This window comes from Anser cygnoides, chromosome 1 (assembly GCF_040182565.1).
Source record: "Anser cygnoides isolate HZ-2024a breed goose chromosome 1, Taihu_goose_T2T_genome, whole genome shotgun sequence".
Taxonomy (NCBI): Eukaryota; Metazoa; Chordata; class Aves; order Anseriformes; family Anatidae; genus Anser; species Anser cygnoides.
The window spans coordinates 53,602,455-53,624,515 of record NC_089873.1 but is presented as its reverse complement, the minus strand read 5'-3'; the positions used below and the strand labels follow the sequence as shown (position 1 = coordinate 53,624,515).

At 39.4% G+C, this 22,061-nt stretch overlaps 1 protein-coding gene across 8 annotated transcripts in view; it reads left to right on the top strand.

Annotated features, from left to right (window-relative positions):
- The window catches only part of TMTC2 (transmembrane O-mannosyltransferase targeting cadherins 2), a 369,395-nt gene that overhangs the window by 17,216 nt on the left and 330,118 nt on the right, over positions 1–22,061 (top strand). The gene's annotated exons all lie outside the window — the stretch shown is intronic.

Genomic DNA, 22,061 nt, shown 5'->3' with positions numbered 1-22,061 from the left:
AATTCTGTCAATTTATTGTGAAAAATAGAATAGTGGTCATTTTTTTCCCCTCACACTTGGTGGTTCATACATCTCCCTCTCTGATTTTAAAGCAGGAGGGAAAATACACTGAGATTTTCAAGTTAACATTTTTTTTTAACACACCATTTTATTAGATGGAAGGGATACTTTAGAACTGTTTACAGCCAGTGTTCACCTTTAGCTGATACAGTAATCCTTATAATACATCCATGTTCTGTGTATCAAGTGTGAGATCCAGGCTTTGAACGTAGTGGTGTGGGAACAATCTGCTCACACAGATGAGCCAACAACTACAAAGTAGTAGTGACTTGGCAGTGCTGCGCGCACCCCAACTTTTGGTCAAGGTGCTAGGGTGAAGTCAATTCAAGTGGTAATTGTTGTCTTTTGAATACTGCTATTATATAATAAGAATGGTTATACATGAAACTAAAAATAATAATAAATCGTGGCCATTCAAGACAGCTAATGCTTTTTATAGCACAATTTCATCATTTGCTTTGGTGTATAGTTAACTATCTTAAGTCCATGTAACCATAATAATAATATTCTCCTTTCCAAGGGGATTTAGTTGGAGTTTTGGAGTCCTTGCAAACATGAGGGACAATGGCAATCTCTGTCCACTCTAATGGAGAACAGCAGCAAATAATCCAGGCTAAGGGCTGACATACATTCAATTCATTCTTTTGAGTTTCTGATGTCTAAATATATTCCCAGAGTGTGACCATCACTGTATTTTTGCCTCAGTATTAATTTAAGTTACTTGGATTTAGACATTTCTGGGTATTTGCAGTTTGGGTGGTTCAGGCATATGAGCTATATCCTTTCTAATTTATTATCTTGAGTATTGTATCAGCCGGATCTTTGTAGAGCTGGGTGTCCACTATCTGAGAGAATACACAAGTGTAAGCTGTCCCAGTCCGAACGTGCTTGTAGTTCAGGCCCTTATTCTGGAAACCAAACCAACATGCTTTATCTCCCGCTGCCCGTTTTTTATTTGACTTAGTAGGATTGCTTATATAAACCTAAACATTGGTATGACTGTCTTATTTTTTTTAAGAACATAAAAATCTTAGAGGTTTTGCTCATGTTTTAATTCCAATTACCTCATCAATACCTATAGCATGAAGTGATGGAAATCTGCATCTGGGACGCTGATGTGGGGAAAATAAATTACAGGTAATGTTTTTCATCAACCATAATTAAAAGAACGATTATTACAATCAAAATTAATTGCATCTAATAAATGGTTGTTTTCCTTTTTTGGTAATGCATCTGAATCTTTTTTCTGATAATTTTCCCTTCATGTTTCTGAATGCTGTTGGAAAATTGTATTTTGCTGCTTCTATGTATCTGTTTCTAAAGGGGATTCAGTACTTTCTGAAGGCAGTTATGTATTTTTTAGATTGCTGGTCTGAAATGCGTTGGTTAATGCATATTTACTTCGTTTTTAACCATGAAATCATAGAATCAACAGTGCCACAAGCTAATCTGTGGATTTGCCTGAGGTGGTGTTGTGAGCCTTCGGAGTGATATATTTGAAGTTGTATTCATCCATTGATAGGAGTAAAGTATGCACCTTTATACAAAGACCTTGTTATAGTCATAGATAATTTTATGAATGTTTTTGAAGTGGAATTTTACAAAGTCTTTTCTCTTTTAGTTACTTCTGCTTTTTACAGTTTTTTTTGTTTTGTTCTGTTTTTCAATTTTCTTTCCCTGTACTAATCATCTAGTATTCAGAAAACAACTATTTTCTCTCTATATATGTAAGAAAAAAAAACGTTATACCAGAAATAAATGTTGGAAACAAGCCTTTTTCTATCATCATAGACCATGAACTGTGAAAGTGACACAAGCTCAACTAATCTTCTTGCATTTCAATATTAAACTTGTTCTGTTTTTCACCTGTTTTTTTGTTGTTGTTATTCACTTTGTCTCTATCCTCGTGTTCTTTCCTACTTCGCCCTTAGATCACACCTTCTGTAATCTGAGAAGGAACCTGCTCTGAGCTTGTTTGGTGTCTCACAGAAAGGTGTCTTCACTGATGGATTGGATTAATTAAATCTTGTTACTCGGGTCTCTGAATCTGATCTGTGTTTTGTTGCTTCTTATAACTCATGTAACCTGCTGCCTCTTGCAGGTTTATGACTTTGGTAAGGACAAGCATCAGGGTTTTATGCTGATAAACACTGGTAACAGCCTCTCTTCTATATTACCCAAAGTTCTTGAGCTCTAAGAGAGGGTAAAATAGAAAAGTAATAGGAAACAGGTTATATTACATACGTGCTACTGATGAGCACCCTCCAGTGCACCTTTGTTAGCAGGGCAAATCTGTGAGTCTCTTGCCCTTGCCAGAAGTCAGAGCCACCTTCGGATCTGGAGCGTTGCCTGGCAGTCCCAGGGATGCTCTGGTTTCCCGAGAGCGGTTGCTGAAGGCTGGGCATGACAGCCTTGATCACGACCTCTGGCTGTTCCTCCCCTGCCTGCCTTGCTCCTATAATCCCACAGCAGCTGTCTGAATTTCCTTTGATTCCTCTGGCTTCAGCAAAGCTGCAGGGTCACTGGAAACCTGGCCCTGACCCCTGCTGAGCTGATGGAGATAAGAACAATGAACATCATTGCCAGTGAAACGTGTGCGCCGCTGCCCTATTTTGAGTCAGCCAATGCTGGGGATTTGCTTTCCGAGGATGAGCCGTGCTCCTCCTGCCTGCCGCTGGTCCCAGCGGTGCTGGCTGTGACCCCCTGTCCCCCTGCCCCTCGGGTGGCGAGGTAATGGTGGGCCATGAGCCCTGCAGCCGCTGGTGCTGGGAGGAGCGGAGAAGGAGCAGGTTTGTAGGCCGAGTCCTGCTCGCTCCGACTGGGGCCCGCCGGCTCTGCGAGGAGTGCCGTGGGGAGCTAGTCAGCAGCAGCGGGCTGAAAGCGCAGAGCTGCCTCTGTGTTATTCAGGGACATTTGCCAGGCTCGGTAGAACAAGCGTCCTGGGTTTTAGATGATGTCTCACTGTCCCTGGAGTAAACATTTCTTTGATTTTTTTTTTTTTTGTTCCCCCTGATGATTATTATTTTACTTTTAGCATGGATTTGTGCACTATTTATACTTAAGAACAGTACTTGGTAGTTGATTCACTTCCTTTCCTACAAACCACCTCCAGCGAACTGATGTGGAAGCGGCTGAATGCATAAGCTGCAGAGTGAGGTGGCAGCTGGTGGGAAGGGTAGGGGCTGTTTTGGGTGGTTGCAAATACTGACAGGCAGTTTGAACACACACCACTCAGGCACCTGGCGCCACTCCTTAAAGGTACCTGTTTGTCTGTTAAAACTACTTGTTTTCCTACAGATTAAGAAATAACTGTTCACCTTTTAAATTCATCTGGATTAACTTCTATTAGTGCAGTCTGCTTTCTGTTTTCATTTTAAGTCTGCTAGGTATATTCAAGTACTTTCAGCATTTGAACCTATCATGCTGAAACCTTTTAAAATAATTTTTCAGGATAGATTGCTCATTTACTTCTTCTAGAACTTCTATATTACTCTGTTAAATAATGGATTTCTTTAATACTTACAAACGTGGAGAGACGATACAAAGGTTATTGCTTATTATTTCAGCCTGCAGACACTCATTGAGAAGCTGAACTCCACAATAACTTCCACTCCCCCATAGCTCCTCTAAGCTGCCAACACTGAATATTAATCCAGCATAACTGCTGAAGTGTGCACATAAGGCTAACGAACACATTTGTGCACAGATTTATGATGTCATGAGATTAACAGTGGATATTCCTCCCTGTTTTTTTTTTCTTTGTCATTATCAACGTGTCAAGATTGCGGCCTTGTTACAATGCAGGTGGTGTGGGCTTGGCTTCAAAGCCTCCGTCAGGAGTCAGAGAGTCCCTTCTAGAAGCGTTTGGTTTCGAAGCATTGCCCTTTGTGCAGACAATGGCGGTGCTGCTTGGACAAGCTGCAGGCGAAGGCAGCATCCCGAGGTCCCTCCGAGGTCCCTGCTGGCGGTGCCCCCAGCGACCTGCAGCACCCACATTGCCTTCCCAGCCGCCGGAGAGCATCCGGAATCAGAGCGTGGGCACGGCAGCAGTCTGCTTACAGCTGCCTGAACTGGCAGCGGGGTGTAGGAATGAGTAAGGCAAAGTTAGCTTTATGAACTCATGCAAACAAGTTCTATGAATGCTATCATATCAAAGTGTTTACAAAGCAGAGTGAAACAAAGCCCTTCCTGGGCGTTCGCTCCTTTGTGTGCCTCATGGCTTCCTGATAAAAACTTAATTTGCCTATTCTTTTCCCTTCTTTTAAAGCACTCAGAAGTGTGGATTTATGTATTGGAAAGGGGAGTCTGTCTTTTATCTGTTTCCCTTTTCGTATCTGAGAAGCGTTAGGAAAGAAAATAGCGATGCATTGTATTTGTTTGAAGTCACTTTTCCCCATTTTTGAAAAGGGCTTTTCTGGCATTTTAACTCCAGTTTGGGCTTTGAAAAATGGCAGTGCATGTAACTTCTAGCGTGATTCACAGCGAACATGGGAACGCTGCATGGGTGCTGACATCAGATCCTCCTTTGGCTGTTCTTTAGTCAGCCCGGTACAGCTGCACTCTGCTGCGCCAGTGGGTCTCTGCAGGTCTTCCAGCTTCACTCACTCACATCCCCTGATCCAGGATGTTTGGGAAGAAAAAAAAAAAAAGTCATTTGCCCAACTTTAAAACTTGTGTATTCTTTATTGTTTGAGGAGATAGTACACAGTGGGTAAGAAGCTGTTAACCTCATTAGAAAGGAGTTTCTCAAAAGCCTTACTTCCTGGTTGCAGTCTGATATTCCACAGAACTTATTTAGAGAACTTACTTAGTTATCTTTCCTGATGTGGATGTTGAGTTTATCTAGATTTTTCAGTTGTTACCCTGTGTTTTTCTTTTTGTAACTTCTTCAGACTCCTCTCCTTCACAGTGGAAACACTAACTGGTAATTCATCCTTTTCCAGAAGGATTTTGAAAATGACCTAGAACAAATGACACAAATGTTACAGAAGTGCTTTTGGTCAGGTGGCTTTTCTGAGTGTTTGCATTGTTGTAGCAGGCCACTGCTGGCTGTAATGGAAGCAAGTCTACTAGCAAATGCTTCCAAGGCAATTTTTTTTCCCTTTCCAGGTATTTTATACGTTTGATATCTACTCAGATTCTACTCAGATATTTCTTCTTTGAAGTGATTTTAATTTTGGGTTGGTGAGTAGTATTACTGATGACGCAAAGTCTGAAGAGATATGGTTAGTTCTTAAAGTATTTTTGTTAGTAGTTGTCTATATATTTGAAAGACCAGCCTTTTGCAGAGCCTCTCCGTTTATTTATTTGTTTTTATTTTATCTACCAAGATGACAGGCTAATTGCACTGTCAGCTTTATACAATCAGACGTGCCAGTTGAATGCACAGATGGAGAATGCCTATTGTATGCCGGTGCTTCAGGGTAGGTGTTCCCACAGTACAGATGTGTGTAAGCAGAAGTCACATTTGCATTTGCTTAGTTTGAGGTTTATTTTAAATTCTGATTATGTTTAAGTCTCTCTCTCTCTCTCTGTTTTTCTCCTAGATAGGTGGGCAGAAGAAACAGGAGGTGAACTACTAGTTTCAGAGGGTTGTAGCTCTGAGTTGTGTAAGCTCTTAAATTGTGTATTATCTGTTTGGTATTTCAAATGCCTTTTAAAAGAGATATTCAACAGATGTATTGTAACTAGACTCTATTGGAAAAGGTTACAGTCTGGAGAGGAATGTCCACTCCACACTTTAAATCTCTTTCCACTGAAAGTTTCCTTTGTTGCCAAGGAAATAAAACAATGATTATGTTATGGGGCTGACAGTTTTGCTAACAATTCTTATTCCCAGAACAAGACTGACCTTGTTAAGTTGTTGAGGATGATGTAAAATTCAGGGACTCCTATTAAATTTCTTGATGGGATTAAAATATAAATTAACCACTCCTCCATCCCCTTTCTCAAGGGGGTAGAGAAAAAGAATCCATATATTATGGGTTTTGGTAATGGTAATGTGTAAGTAGGATCTCTCCCTTCTGGTGATGTAAAGAGCTCCATGGACTACCTAAGCTTAGTTGACTTTGCTGAGGATTAAGTGTGTTGGGGTTCTCCCTGCTGCATTTCCCATTGGTACTTCTTACTGCTCCTTCAGTGATGTAGGTCTTTGCCAGGAGTAGGAGAAGTTGTTATCCTTGCTCCATTCATAGCCATCTGATTCCTGCTTTATCTGTTGATAGTGAGAGGTATTATTTTCATCCCTCTCTCTCTTTTTTCTTTTTGGTTTGTGTACATTAAAAAAAAATGTTACAGAGATTATAGTATTGGTTGCACTCTCCGTTGCAGTTAGCAGTGCTGGTGTAGGGCACTGGACATACAGTTTTACTGGGTAAACTGGAAAGGAGGAGGAAACAAATGGGTAGTTGCTGTCATGATGAAAGGATGTTGACCCAAGTGCTAGTCACTGTTCCTTCCTCCTCTAATTCAGAGCATCAACATAAGACTCAGGATCAAACAATTTCCAGTGACATTGAGGTGCTGCATCTTCGCTGTCTTTCCCCAGCTGTTTCCGAGAAATAGGGAGGAAATGATCTCTTTCCTTACGTCTGAAGCTGGAAAACGGTGATGGCTGGGTTGTTGAGCAGAGAGGAAACCCAAGTGGAGGGAAGCTGAATGTTATTTTTTTTCTTTTCTGTTTGTTCTTGGTATATGTTTGGGCAGGTGGTCCTCAATGGTATCAAATACCAGGAGTCTCTAAGATGAATGGAAAACATTCAGAGGTATTAAATGCTCTCACCAGTGCATGTTACCTGATTTTGTGCGAGAGAAGATGGAATCTTTATTTTGTTATGAACATTGCCAGCCTGCACCACAGTTGCTTCTGAAGCTATCAAAAACTGCACTGTTTTACTGTGTAGTTCATTTCTGATAAAAACTTGAGCCTGAAAGACACACTAGTTTTATATCATTAGTTGTGCTAATTTGCCTAGCTTTGACTTTTTTTTTTTAAAAAAAAAGTATATCCAGTCAAAGGTGTTTCTGGGTGCTCTCACATTGCTCAGAGAGAACAAAAGATGTGCAGATCCAGAGATATTTCCAGCACATCCCCCCCTTTTGGGCACTCAGTGAATTTCTTTACGAGAGAGACTTCTCCCCTTCTCTTTTTCTCTGAGTTGAGTAGTAGTTAATAATAACCTTTGGAAATAATCACCCTGTGGTAAGGAGTAGATTCTGACTTATTGGTTTAAATGTCCAAGATAAAAAATGACCAAATAGAGTGGCTATAAATGTGCAGAATGTATCAAGTTAGCCACTGTGTTTTAAAAATTCTTCTTTTCCCTATAATAATTTCTTAGAAAACTACCATATAGAAGGATGGTAAGGCGGAGACTAGCATTGCTGTCGATATTTACAAACCTTTTTTAACCATGATTACTAGAAAAATAGCATCCCCAAATCAGTGGCACATCTTTTATCCTCCTTTTCCTTTGTTTTTCGTTTTAAAAAAAATAGGCTGTGTTATTAGCTCTGAGCTACAGTTTCAGCTGATGTAAGTTAATATATAGCTAGTAAATAGAATTTGGCTGACTCACAGCAAAAGAAGGATGTTCCTTATTTCTGGTTTCAGATGCAGGAAGAGGGCAGACTGATTTTTGAAAACAACTACAATTATGACATTAGAGAAATCAAAATATTCTACAGAAACATGCAGAATTCAGAGGGTTGTCTTATCCTAGGCATGCAGGAAGGGAGAGACATGATGCAAGTGATGCAGTTAAACTGGGTCATGGCATGAACTTCAGTGGGGTTCGCTAGTAAATAATTTGCACAGTGCAGGAGAGCTTCCTTCCTTAATTGTTTCCACCTGGTAGCAGGCTATTGTCAGATCGGGGACCTTTCTGCCCCTTTGAGCAGCACTCTGAATGAGAAATACACAGTGTGTTGTGAGTAAGTAGTGTTTGGGTAGTAGCTAATTCTGTCTGGCTTCATTTTATAAAGCTGTTTGGAAATGGGATAGAACAGCATTCTCCTTCAGGGATGTGTGTTTTCCCATTGTGGTCTCGCTTGGGAGACTGTCTTTCTGGGTTTTTATCCTTGTATTGCTGCTCCTGCTACTACAAGAATTATGATATGATTTAAAATACCAGTATAAAAATATGAAGTTACGTCAACTTTTTAAAGCACTGTGACCTCTCTGTTTTAGAAAAAAGGCACACACAAGTTGTTTAGAAATGTGCAGCTGTAATAGAAGACGAAGTAAAAAGTCCTTTATTACACTCTTAATTTACCTACTAGGAAGGAGATGGAGGTATTAACTTTGTGTTTGCCTTGCCTAACACAAAAAAGAGGGAGGAAAGGGCATGCATATGAAATGATATCACTACTTTATCTTGGAAAAAAACCATAATGAATTCTAATGTTAGTACTCTCTTTGGAAATAAGCTTATCTCATCTAATGGAGCTGTTGAATTGCTTAAAAATTCAGTCCAGTTTTTGTAGCTGGAGACTAGAGTGTGAAAGTCCCTTCTTTTGTAATCTATGCCTCTTTAACAGTGTACTTGATTTCTGCCTTCAAAGTCTTGGAGGACTTGGAAAAAGTGAAATGGAATAAGCTTTCATCAGGATTCAGCTGAAATGTGCTGTTTCAAGGCAAGCATACAATATAGGTTTACTGCCGACTCCTTGTTTACACCTATTTTAGTTTCACAGTCTCATTTAATTTCTCTGAAATGGTGGTACGGTAGCCTAATTAATAGTTCATTATATTTGTAGATGGATTTGGGAATCAAAAATTTAAAATTAAATTCTGATGATTAAAAACTTAGTAGCAACGAGACCTTTGGATCTCTAGACATATTAATAAATGCAGTCACACTGGTTACTGACAGCCTATTGCTTGTGTTGGATGGACAGCTTTGTCATGACTGAACACACACGTTTGCTTGTACGCCTACGGTTCCTGACATGAAGCAGGAGGCAGAGGAATGTGTACCACTGGGGAAGAATTATCTGTCTGGGCTCAGTTGGCTTCTAGGAGCTGCTTGGTATTAGTTGTGGAATATTAAGCAGAGGCGAATCTGCCTTAGTATGTTGGAATGAGATTGCATATTTCATTAAAACCTAATTTGTTTTTCATGGGGAAGTACCAGAGGCTACAGCAATTACCATACTTGTAAGATTGGAAGAAAGATGCTTGGATGAAATCTAGCAAACAGGACTGTCAGTGCTCATTTAGTAACTCCTCTGTGAATCATTTTGAACTGAATTTGCATGATTGTAGCAGACCTAGAAAACCTTTTGCAACAATCATCTAGTGATACCACCCTATAATCAGCTGGAGATGGTGGGTATGCTCCTTCCAAACCTTTTGTCTTTTTCACTGCAGTTTTCTGGACTCTTCAGGCCCTTCTGCCTCTTAGGGGGGTCCTGAGGTGCCCCAGAGAAGGTACTTGAAATATTGTGGGGGTAGGAAGAAGGGCAGGATGGAGGCCTTTTGACAGAAAGATAAGATTCTATTTATTTATTTATTTATTTTAAGATTGGATCCTGTATCTTTGGAAATGGGCAAGATGTAAGGGCCAAGATCTTGGAAGGTGTATATAATTATATATATAATTGGAAATGGAAGGTGTATATAATGTATATATTCCTTCTATTGAAACCCAGATTGAAAGTCCTCCTAACATTTCTGGTTCATGATCTAATTTAGGAATTGAACTGAGCCCATGTAACTTGCATGCTAAATTTTGAAATGCTTGACAGATTAAAAGAAAAGGAAATTGGAGAGTAAGCGGTGCCAAATAAACTCAGAAATTTCAGTACTTTGCTCTTTAATTCAAGTAGTGGAATAGGAAGTTGAGTCTTGAGCTATAATGAAAAAGGAATTTGTGCCTTGCAGTTAATATTGTTGGGAAAGTTTTGGATTTATAAATGACAGTTTGAGACTGACAGAAAAAATACCTTAAATCTGAAATGAAAGTACAGGCAGTCTTGGTGGGGAGAGGTGGAAAGTGTGGGAACTCTGTGGGATAATGTAATTTCTTTTTCCAGCTTATGAAAGTGGTTAGCAGCTGCTTATTGCCCTTAACGGTTTGTTTTTAATCGACAAGGTTCCCTTCTTGAGAGTTTTCAATTGTATGCTTGTGTCTCATTGGGCTCAGCTTTCTCTATACAGTAAAAGAAGTCTGGCGTATCTCCTCCACCACGGTAGCAGAAATAAAATTGCATCTTCAGAACAATCAGACATTGTGAAGTGAGCTGTTATTGAAGTCTCTTTGCCTGAGACACAGCTGTTTCTCAAGCACATGTTATCAAAACAGCTACAAGCCTCAGTAATGCTATATGGGAAAGAAAGAATTATCATTGAATTACTATTCGAAACGAGAATAAAGTCTAAGTGAACACCCATCTTCAAAGAAGTTGAAGTACAGCTTGACTTGCATTTACTGCCTTTTGGATGAATTTCATAGCTCCAAACTCACTATCTTTTTCATTCTGCAATATTTTGCCTGAGGAAGAACTATTAAATATGCAAAGACCACTTTAAAATATGGTGATACTGGACTAGACAGTCTGTTCTGTGCAGATGCAGTTCCAGTATGTCTTTGCGTGTGTGCTTATGCATATGTAAAAACTTTAAGTATAGTTCTTAAAGTGCCTATAGAAATAAATTGATTTGTTATTTGGTACCAAAGCTAAAAGTAGCTTTGGCAGTGTGCTTGTAATGTTAACTAAAACATTCCCAATGACATTTTTTGAACAACTTAGAGATAATTTATTAAAGATACAACCCATGCTATTTAAAAGCTGTGTTAGCTAAGCTAAAAGATAAGGGAAACAATAAAAATGCCATGGAAATATACATCTGAGCACTATCTAACCTGTGTTGTTTTGAACAGTGATAATGCTTCACCTGCGTTACATCAGTTTCTTGAATTTCAGTAGCCTTTGTTTTGATCTTTCCATGAACAATTGAACCCAGCTAGCAACGGGGCAGTCATTTCAAATGTGTTGCCATGCTGCGCATGCATTTCTGAATTGTGATACTATTGCCTCCAGTAATTTTTCTAAAGCTAGACTTCCATATCTAATGTTCTTGGTTAGTAATTTAACCAATCTTCTCTATAAATGTGATCTTTTTTTTTCCACTTCATTGCTGTTTAGTGTAGCTGTGCAATTGCATGGTTTACTAAATTTTATGGCTTATGGACGATCTCTCTTCAAAGGATTTGGGAATCCCTCTACCAATTAGATAACATCTATTTTACCATTACTCTCATATAATTGTGTATGATAACATAAAACCGAGACTCCTAAAGCAATTTGATTATTCATTCAGATAAAAAGCCTTACCATAAATCCTTGTTGACAATGGAATGGAAGCAATGTGGTTTTAACAGCTGATGTGGATGTCCAACCGCTCCAGAGTTCTCTCGGATTATGCCATGAGATGCTTTTTCATATATAAGGGAGCTCCTATAGGGTACCATATGGCCTTTGATCTTTTTTTCTGGGGAAGAAAAAAACCCTACAACAACAACATTTATTGTAAAGTCGTTGACCGTGTATCTCTTAACAGGCAAAAACATTGTTGTCCTCTCCTGGAAAGCAAAGGTGTAAGGAGAGAATGGATTTTGTAGTGAGGCGTTTGTCTTTATGCTGTGGGCGTAGGCAGGATGTGCTGTAGAAGAAGTGGGGATTGGCAAAGTCCTTTAAGTTTTCATGTCCTGCAGTGAAGGAAAAGAAAGGTTGCAGCATAGCATGAGGAGTGCACTTGACCTTAAGGATGTTTGTGCTGTTAGAGAGCAAGACAAAAATGCCATTTTTGATGTAAGCATCTTATCCCGAACCTTTAAGTTTCACAGTTGGTGGGAAGGGGAGGAAGCTGCATGTGGCTGCTTAGTTAATTAGCAGAGAATGTAATTGTGACTTGTATCCTTGATTTGTTGAGCACTAATAGTGAGTGACAGTCTGAGGAATGCTCTAACAAACATAGCCTCTCAGACTTCATGGCTGGGCTTTGGCTTGTCTTTAGCATCTGTGTTACTTGTGTTGGGTGGATGCCCAGTTTGTCAAAAATGTTGGTGACTCTGCTCTCTGCATCTTCTTTGCCGTATGAGAAACTGAACCGAAGATCAAGAGGCTGGCCCAGCTTTCTGGCCTCTCTTTCCTGCCCTACCTTTGCTTTTGGTGACTGGGCACATCCTCGATTATACCTGCAGTCTCTGAGCTCTGCCCTCAAAAGCGGTGTGCTTAAGGAGCACTGAAGGTAACTTGATTCCTACTTACTGCCTCCTGGAGGTGAGGTGAGACAGAAGAGAATCAATTAAGAGCAGAAAAGCACTCTTGAAAAAATAAACGGAGTAGATAAAACTCCCAAGAGAATGAAACCATTTGCAGGACATGATGAATATTTCAACATTTGCATAATTACATTAACATGTGTAAATCAAATGCATTTTTTTCCTTACTGTGAGAGAGGCTGGTTTTAAATATTCCATGAAAATTTTGTGTAATGAGTGATAGTGAAAGAATTTTTTAGAGCATGTAATTGAGCTGCATTCATGGATAGGGTAAACAGGTTAAAAGTGATTTCCATTTGTGTTTTTTGTTCCATATAAATCCTCAATTTTCTGTGCTGTCTTGAGTACTGTTAGCACTTGAAAGGTGAAACCTTTATTTTACCTGACATTAGAACTGCTTTCTCATTGAAAGCAGTTTCTAATATTAAGGAATCATTCTTTCTTCAGTAAGAATATTGCTTAATTGAATATCCTTTCTGTTAATACTAATTCATGCTTCCAGGTGACCTCCAGGTATGCTTCTAATCTTACTGTCATTATAGAAGAGTGCTTTATGACCAGGGACAAAGAGAACATTTCTAGAGGGACAATGTTTCCAGCAGAGTTACCTGAAGGTAATTTCATTTGTATTGCTTGAGACTCAGTGTCCTTGATATGTGATACTAACATTTTCTTCCAGTTTTGTTTTGTTTTGCAAGAATGTTAATTGATTTATTCATGCTTTGTGAGATAATGTGAGGCATATATCTATTCCATCCTGTACCGTTTAAAGTAAAAGCCTTCTGCTGTTTTGACAATGTTGTTGTCACCAGTAATGTAAGATTGATTGGAAATTGTAGTATGTCAGTGGATAGTGAGTACAATTTGAACATGAGGAGCCTCATGAACCTCGGAGTCATTTTTGTTGTGAATCGGGGAAAATACAGCCTTTTCTGAAAGAAGACCTGATCTACTAGAATGTTAATTGCCTTTAAAGTATCTTGTAGAGCTTCATGTACCCGTCTTAACTATTATGCAGATTTCATCAGAGAAAAAATTTTAACCTTCTTGATACAGAAAGCCTTGCGTAGTTTTTTTGAGCAAAGATTTATATCACACTGCCCATCATGCTAGGCTTCCTTGGATTATTCTGAGTTAAAAGCACAGAGACCAGCCTTGGAAATTGATAGTTTCACAATTACTTACCATTTCATTTGCAAGCTACATTTTAAGTTTAAGTTAAGGAAGTGCATCAAAGGTTTATATGCTTAAATGGATCTTGGCATTGCTGAACTCTGATGTTTGGGGATAAGTACTTGTCAGCGATTAAAAAGTTAACCCTTATCAGAATTTTGCATTGATGGGCAAGCCAAATCCTTGTCAGAATATAGCATTGCTGCTCTTCTATGTAGAAGTATCTGGAAATGCCTTGCTAAGCATTAGTTGGTGTGGTGTAGCGTCTCAGTCATCCTTTGGAAATTGTGCTTACTAAGTACAATAATATCCTTGGTGAGGAGAAATAACATGCTATCAGGAAATAACTGGAGAAAAGTATATGGTATGCCATATACAAATTGTAGGGGGAGGTAAATTCTTGGCAAGAAATTTAGGAATGTTTCCATTTAAGACTGTAGAGATCCAGTTTCCTTTTTTTTTTCCCAAAAGAGGGAAAGAAACACTTGCTTCTCGAAATTGCTAAATGTTTTGTTCCATTTTGTAAAGTGAAGGCTGTCGCTGTTGACTTTAAATTGGTGAATGTAAGATCTTGCCTCTCATGAATATGGTACTTAAGTTACTGTGTACTGCACATGTTAGTCACAGTTAGATGTTCGTATCAAGGAAAACAGCAATGAGGAGATAAGGCTGTACTTAAAAATGTACAAAAATGATTGTAGACTCATTTATCTGACTGCTCTGGTACACACTACATTAAAGTACATAATGCATCATGGTTCATGTAGGGTTTAACATTCTTAGATTAGACTTGTATCAAAGGCTTTAAAAGAATGAATAGCTATCACATGTATAAATCATAAGGATAAGCAGAATGTTAAGCAGAAGTGAATTATGCTGCACCCATTAGTGACTAGTCTGCAAAGGATTACAGCATACTTCTCCTAGAGGTTTATATAGGTACCCCTTCAGCTCACACAGATCCCGTGCTGAATCTTCAGGCTTCAAATTGTAAGCATAAATTAAGTGAATTTGGAATTGTTATATGAGTATAATGGAATAATGTGGTGTTTTCTTTTTTTGATGGTTAGTGCATAAAAATAATTGTGAAGAGTAGAGTGCTGTCTATATTGATTTCCCCCACCCTCTTTTAATCTTCTAATTTTGTACTGGGTAAAAAAGATCTGATGAACTTGTCCGGTGTATGCTTGGAACATAACTAATTAAGACACTTCTCTGGTAGAGTTTGGAAATAAGAGAAAACACATTAAAGCTACTGTTTTTCCAAGACACGTTGAGAGCAATGAAATAGTTATAGTAATGTATAGTAATGTCTTTTTATCTCCTTCGCACTGGATTAGGAAATTAAGGCCTTTGCTTTTGCTTGGTGACCTTTCAGTTGTGCTTCATGTTTTGATCATCAAGTTTAATCTAGATCCAGATTTTGGTCTTGATTTTTATGTTACTGTACTGCTGTACAGAGCCACTCCTTAAATCTTTTTAAAGAATGAATTTATTGCAAGGACACAGTGCTTTATTTCTTGATGGTATTCCTTACCATTGCAAGGTGGTCCCTACCACTAAGAATAAGTGGAAAAAAAAAAAGAAAAAAGCTTGCTATGAAGTCTGCAAAACAGTCTGCAGATCAGTTCTCAGAAGCAGGTTCTCTAGCAACATGCTAGCTGTTGAACTTCTTTTCAGAAAGAACAACAAAAATCAATTTTCTGTGAAGGATCACTGGGCTATTGGATTCTGAGTTTTTTTTTTTTCACTTTGGAATTTACTTAGTTTCATTTTCCCTCTTACTGGTATGAAATAGCCCAAACTAGGATTATTTACAAATGGAGCTGCAAAGACCTTGTATTTTGCCAGGCTTTAGAAAGAGATAGTTATGTTGACTGTGCTCTCCTTAACCTCTGTTTTCATCCATGGTGAGAGTATTCTTTGGGTTTCTGGCAAGCAGCACACCTTATGGAAGGGAATTTATTTAACATTTTCTTAAAAGTCTGAGCCTCTGGCTAAGTATAAATATGTACCCTCTGTACTTTATCTTACCTGGGGCAATCTCTGTCTGAAAATTACCAGAAAACATCTTACTACTTACTGAATCTGTTTTTGATGATAATAGAAAGTGAATTACATTGAAACCAACGAACAAACTTTAAACTGTCAAGTTAAATTAAAATTTACTCAAGAGGAGTGTTATTTTTCCTGCGTTCTATTTCTGCCTCTGATTTTTAGGTCTGAGCATTAGCATGATAGGAGGTTGTAGGTCATAGAAGGACTTAAACATTTCCTTTCATACCATCCTTTTCTTCTGTTTCAGTTAAATGAGCAAAAGGAGGCCTGATGAAGTCTCTAATTCTCTCTCTGTAATCGTGTTCTGTATTTGAATTATTGCAAACTTGGCTAAGAGGTGTCTGTGACTGCACTGATATTTTGATAATATGGAGGTGCTTACAATCTGATTAACGCATACTGCATTTTTCTTCTCTCCTGCTGGGAATAAAAGTCTGGGGCTAATAAAATGTTTCCTGACCTTGAATAGGAGGTTATAGTGTTTTCTTTCTTGATTTTTTTTAAAGTGCTGATTTTTGTTGCAATAAAATTTGAGAGGCATAGTAAGTGATAAAAATTGTGAGAAATTATGCATGATAAATGTGACCCTAGTTTCTTTAGAATTTGGCTATTTTTTGCAGTCTGTGCAGAAGTAAGATTTATTTATTATTTTTCTTTCCACACTGTAGCTAAGAAAATCAAAAGCTTGTTTTTGGTTCAAAGAAAGCTTCTGTTCAAAGATTGTACTTAAAATAGTGAGTTAAGCAATACTTGGGATAATTGTTTTTTGTCTTTACAGAAATCGGGAATTCTACCCTGCATCTCCTTAACAGAGGTAGCAAATAAAAAAGGAAATTAAACATGTCTGGCTTTAAAACTTTGCTAAAGTGTATTGGCTTTTATATAAAAATGTCTGAAAACTGCTTTTCTTTTTATCTTTTTTCCTTTTCTCTCTTTTTTTTTTTGCTTTGTTCCCCCACTATCATTTCTCAAATACTTACTTTTTCCTGTATTGGAGCTTCCAGCTCTTCCAGGCTGTTTTGAGTTAAACTGCTTTCAGTCAGAGCTTGTATTGACAACATAATGGCAGTCTGTGCACAACTGAGGTGGAATTAGGAAGTGTTAATTTACTTACAGATAGAGAAGAATTGCCAAGGTGGAAGCATTTGGGTTAGTAGATGCTTAGCTTTTCATAACAATTGAAGGGAAGGAAGAATCTTAGTATGTTTTCTCCTGATTCTGCAGCTCAGATTCCCTAATGACGAAGGTTGTCGTAGTATAGCTGAGGTCCCCTCCTAAAGTTGCGGTCTTCTCAGGCGCAGGCGGTAGTGGATGGGATGCAGATGCAAGTTGTCTGGGGAGCTGTTTGCTAATGTCATTTTTTTGCCCATCACTGACATCCACCTCTTTGAAGAACTGCCTCCACATTTTTTCAGGAGTACCTTTTGGGCTCCATTCATATCTGATCAAGTAAAGATAGGAGCAAAACTTGCCGTTGCAATACTAGACATTCTTTTGCCTGTACTTTCAGCTGGCACACCATGTCTGTCAGGAAACTGTCCTTAAAATGGTACTTGCACTGAGCACTCGTCACCTTCTAGCACAGCGTAACCTGGGTCTTCTCCAGCAGTCCTTGTACTCCGATGTGGAAGGTGAGGGGGATCTTCCATGTCTTGTGGAACAGTAAGTCCTTCCCAGCCCTAAAAAAAGGATTTGTGCTGGAGTCACCATTTAAAGACAGCAACAAAGATAACAGCTATCACAGCCCTGTGGCGATGCTAGAAGTGGGTGGCAGAGATCACTGACGGGTGGTACTGAAAGGTATCTGTTTTTTTCCTGATGTGTAGGAGTGGGTGGCTTGTGGCCACCTCAGGTGATGTTTGCTTTCTGCGGGTTAAGGAGGTCAGGGTGAGAGGAGCAGCTCCGGAAGGAACCCGTTGTTCCCAGAGTAGTCTGGTATTTAAGGTTAAGGAGAACACATCTACACCGGAGATGATAGCTGAGCAGGAACTATGGTTTTTGTTCCTATATTGTTTTAGAGTTGGTGGAGGAAGAGAGGAGATCCACTAGTAAAAGCTTTTTTCCTCCTAGGGAGGATGTTTTTCCCATCTGAACCTGTGAATACAGCAGGAGTTGGCTGTCAGTTTCTGCTTAAAAATAATTGTAACTAGCTTGGTTCCTCCTTCTGAGGTGGGTGGGGGATGCGGTCCTGGTTACAGCAGTATCCTGCTTATGTCTAAATAAACAGCTGAGTTTCTGATGGGGAGGGCAACATTTACTGAGGTGTTCGGAAAGACTGTGCTAAATGTCATCAGCCGCTTGCGCCCGGAAAGTGGAGAGATTATAGAATTTGCTATGGGTAGTACTTGCAGTTCTGGCTGGATTTGCTGGGCTATTCGAAGGCTATTTTGGGACACATTTTTAGGGCTTTGAAGTGGTGTCATTAACTCGCATGGATAAATATTGCCCATGTAAAGGTTGGGAGGGTCAATCACATGACAGGAGTATGTAAATGAATCTGTTATTTTAGTCAATCACATCATGCCTGGCCCACTCCTGTATTTAATGAGAAACCTTTGGTGGTGGTCTTGCAGCCTGTTCAGGTAAGAACCCAACTTTCCCCTGCTTTTTCATGGTCTGACACAGTTGATCCAATTGTTAGCTTACTATTATAATAATGCTTCCTCCCTCCCCCATGTTGATTCATATGCTTAATATGATTACAAGTTTGTTTTGAGTCACATCATTTTTCAAATCATCTTTCTGTGATTTATGGCTCTTGAAGTTCTAACATGTTGTGTATTGGAAAATATTTTAAGAACTTGGTACTCTTTCAAAGTAGCCATGCTTATTTTTGTTTTGTGCTTTTCAAGTTTGCCCATCACCTAACTTTCTACTGTGTCTTTGAAATAAACAATGAAAATACAGTATTGCTTTAAAATTCCTCTGAAGTGGTTAAGTGAGTTAAAACATTGTGTTGAGATTGTTTTTCTCATACATACAAATAGTAAAAGTAGAATTTTTTTCTTTGCAGTCTTCACAGAACAGTATCAAAGAATTTGATGTGTTAAAAAGGCAAACATGCAGAAGAACAAAAATATAAAAGAAGGCTTTGATATGAAAGAAAACTTCATGTTCTTAGACAGCACTCTGAGCCTTATCTTGTAGGAATTTACACCTGATAAAAAACCCTGGTGCATTTGGAAGGACAGAAGTATGTTGTTGTCTTTGGCATCGCTAATAAGCCTGGTAACAGCATGACTGTTTTTGTGGGATAATGCCTGTAGGCTTTAGGCAAAGCAGTGCGGAGGATGTGAGAAAAACAGGTCCTGGGAGACACCAAAGAAAGCTGGAGTCTGTCAGATAGGCTTCAGCATCCCAGGGCAACTGATCCGCAGTGAAACCCAACTGAAATTATGGTCCTTTATAACTCGGGTAACAAGAATTTAGGATCCAGTGTTGCTGCTTATTTCTTCTCTGAAGTGGTCCGTTGACATTTATGTTGTTTCTTTTGTGTGCAGATGTGACTCTCTGGGGCTATGGGAAAAGATGGTAGTAAGATATAAATACATACTGTTTACTGTATCTTTGGTTCTGACATCTTACAGAATTCTTATTTAACCCTTATGAACTTTTTTAATGAGAATTTGTCATGTGAAAGATGTATTTAATTTCAGAAATTCGGCTGTGTGATAGCATTAGCCTTATTAATGTTTGTGCAGTTGTAATGTATCATGATTTTAACAATAATGGGACTTGCACAGCTCCGGGCTGCAGATTTTAATCTTGCAGTACTGCTCAGAAATAAAGCTACATAAAGTGATTAGCAAAATTATTTATATATTCACTAACCATCGGACTGGAGCCAAGGTTCCAGTCTGCTGGGTGAGTACCCCGCTCCCCGGGCGTGCGGCTGAGCAGTCCTACGAGCTCTCTTCCCTCTTTTTCCTATGTTCCTCTGACTTTGCACATGTAGTAAGTTCTGGCAGAGCTTTCAACAGGAAAGGCTCGGTGCCCCTGTGACCCCCGGAAAGCCTTTGAAGCTGGCGGTAGGAGTGCTTTGCTGGCGGGTGAGAGATTGTGTTTCTGACCGGGGGCAGGAGGGCGTTGTGGCCTGGCCCTCAGCTGGGAGGTGAGCGCGGGGGGGGGGGGGGGCGTTGCGCCGCCATCTCCCTCACTTGCCCAGCGGTGGCCCGGCCTTTTTGACAGGTGCTCCTCGGGAGGATCGATTTCTCATGAACTGAGGGAGTGAAGCATGAGATTCAATTTAGCCCACAATCTACATTTATCAGAAGTGTGAAGAGGAATCACGTTTGCATTGACCTAGAATAAAACTGGGGGGGGAGGGAGGAGATCTGTTTTCCATTTTGTTTCCAGTCTAGGATGTCTCTGCCCTTAAACCTGAGGTATGATAGTGCATCCATCCCACCATTTCGGTGAACTTGAGCTCCTTTGGAGTAGTAATAGGCTCTTCCAGTTGTTGCTAGCAGTGGTACGCTTCTCTCAATCTTCTGTTGCCTGGAAGCGTGTTGCACAGAATGGAGACAAAAAACAAGTCAGATAATCATTCTGAAGTAAAATGCCTAATATTAGCTCCGCCCTTGCTTACGCTAACACAGATCATTTATTGAGAAAGCCCTCTTCTCTGTTCAGAGTTATACAGGAGTCCACTCCCACCCTCTATTTCACGTGTTCCCATATGTTTGCATGGGGTGGTTCCCCCCTGCTTCTTCCTCTTGAGCGCTGAGCTAAGTCAAGGTGATGCTCTAATGATGTTCCTCTTCAGGGAATCATGGGCAGGTAGCACAATGGCGCCAGTAGGCTTGACAGCTAGCGCTTAAATACATCCTTTCATACTAAAATGGCAATAATATGAGAGAAATATTAATAATTAAAGTCTGTCTGAAATAGTGTTTTGAAATTGATTTGAACCCACCTTCAGTAAGAACAACAGTGCTCAGAAACTATGGTTTGATACATGGCTTTGAACTAGTAGCTATATGAAATTTAAAAATAGCTGTGCTATTATTTCCTTAAAAGTAAAACAAAAATCTCATCCTAACCTACATAGAGAGAAGGCAGCAGATGCTTCTGTAGCAACGTAAGTCAAATGAAGGAGAGTATAAGGCTGGTTATGCTTTCACAGTGACACCAGTTCAGACCTGCATAAAAATGGCAGTTTTGAGGAACAGCTAGAAACTCGGATATTTGAGCTGGAAAAGGTCACCTTCTACATTTCAGAGCGTAGGGATTCTGAGTACTTGTAAACATGGGGTCACTTGTTGGCTGGTAACAGAGGATCCAGTTGTTTTTGAGCCCTATTGCTGTAAATTAAATTTATTTTGAGGGGTGGCAGGATTGGATTTGCACTTGTGTTAGAGAGGGAAACTTCTGGCTCAGCATTTGCTTTTTAATGCCAAAATCTAGCCCACAGGGGGAAAAACTTCTGTCATTCGGCATGTCCCCAGAATCTATTTTCTGGAAGAAGGTAATATACAGATGCATGAGAACTGTTCTTGGAGTACCATCTGCAAAAGGTTGTACGTCAAAAAAATGTTATGGTTATCTAGCATATAAAGAAAAGGGAGACAAATAACACTGTTGCCTGCATGCTCTGCTAGAAAATACTAAACTGAACACACACTTCTAAAGCCAAGAAAGACACTGAGTAAAATCAGAGTAAAAGTACATTTGTGTAAGGCAGAAAGGAATGTTAGGACATTGTATGATCTGAAGTATATTAGACACAACTTTCACTCAATTGTCCCTTATGTAAGACATTAAAATATCAGACAAAAATCCCCCCCACCTCTGCTTAGGTACTTTTTTAATTTTTAAATCAGGACTTGCAGTCTGTGCATCTGTGACTCCTAGAAAGCTGAAGGCATATTCACTGCCTCACATAATGCATAATTTCTGTAGTTATGATCATTCCCACCCACCTTCCTTTCATCTTTCTTCCTATATACTGCAAAAGAGGTGAGCTGGATTCTGAAATGTTTTTCCATTAAATTCTAGTCTCAGGGGTGTGGATGAGTCCATGCTGTGTCCACGCTAAGGTCTACTGGTAGTTAAGGAGGTGCATTGTTAGGACGTGAAGTGGACTTAGGAGGTGGGTTGTGCCTATAAGTGCTCTCCCCGCCACCCTCTCCTCCTGAGAAAGGTCAGATTTTGTTCCAGCGAGAAGGACCATCTTGTGCCATGGGAAAATCTGAAGAGCCAAACTGTCTTTTCTCCATGTTTCATGGAGTGCTTCTCATTACTCACTTCATCAGCTTTCTCAGGGGAGAGGGAGAGCAGGGTATTTAGATTGCCTTATAAGTACAGAAAGTTTCTCTAGTTAGTGTTATAGTCGTAGTATCTATAGCACAAGTAATTATTTAAGTTAAAAATAATAATTGAAGCCAAACGAAGTAGAATCAGAAGGCAAGACTTCATGATCTGACTTTAAAGGGAAAATTAGTACATCAGGCAACAGACCAATCACACGCTGCATCAGGTTAT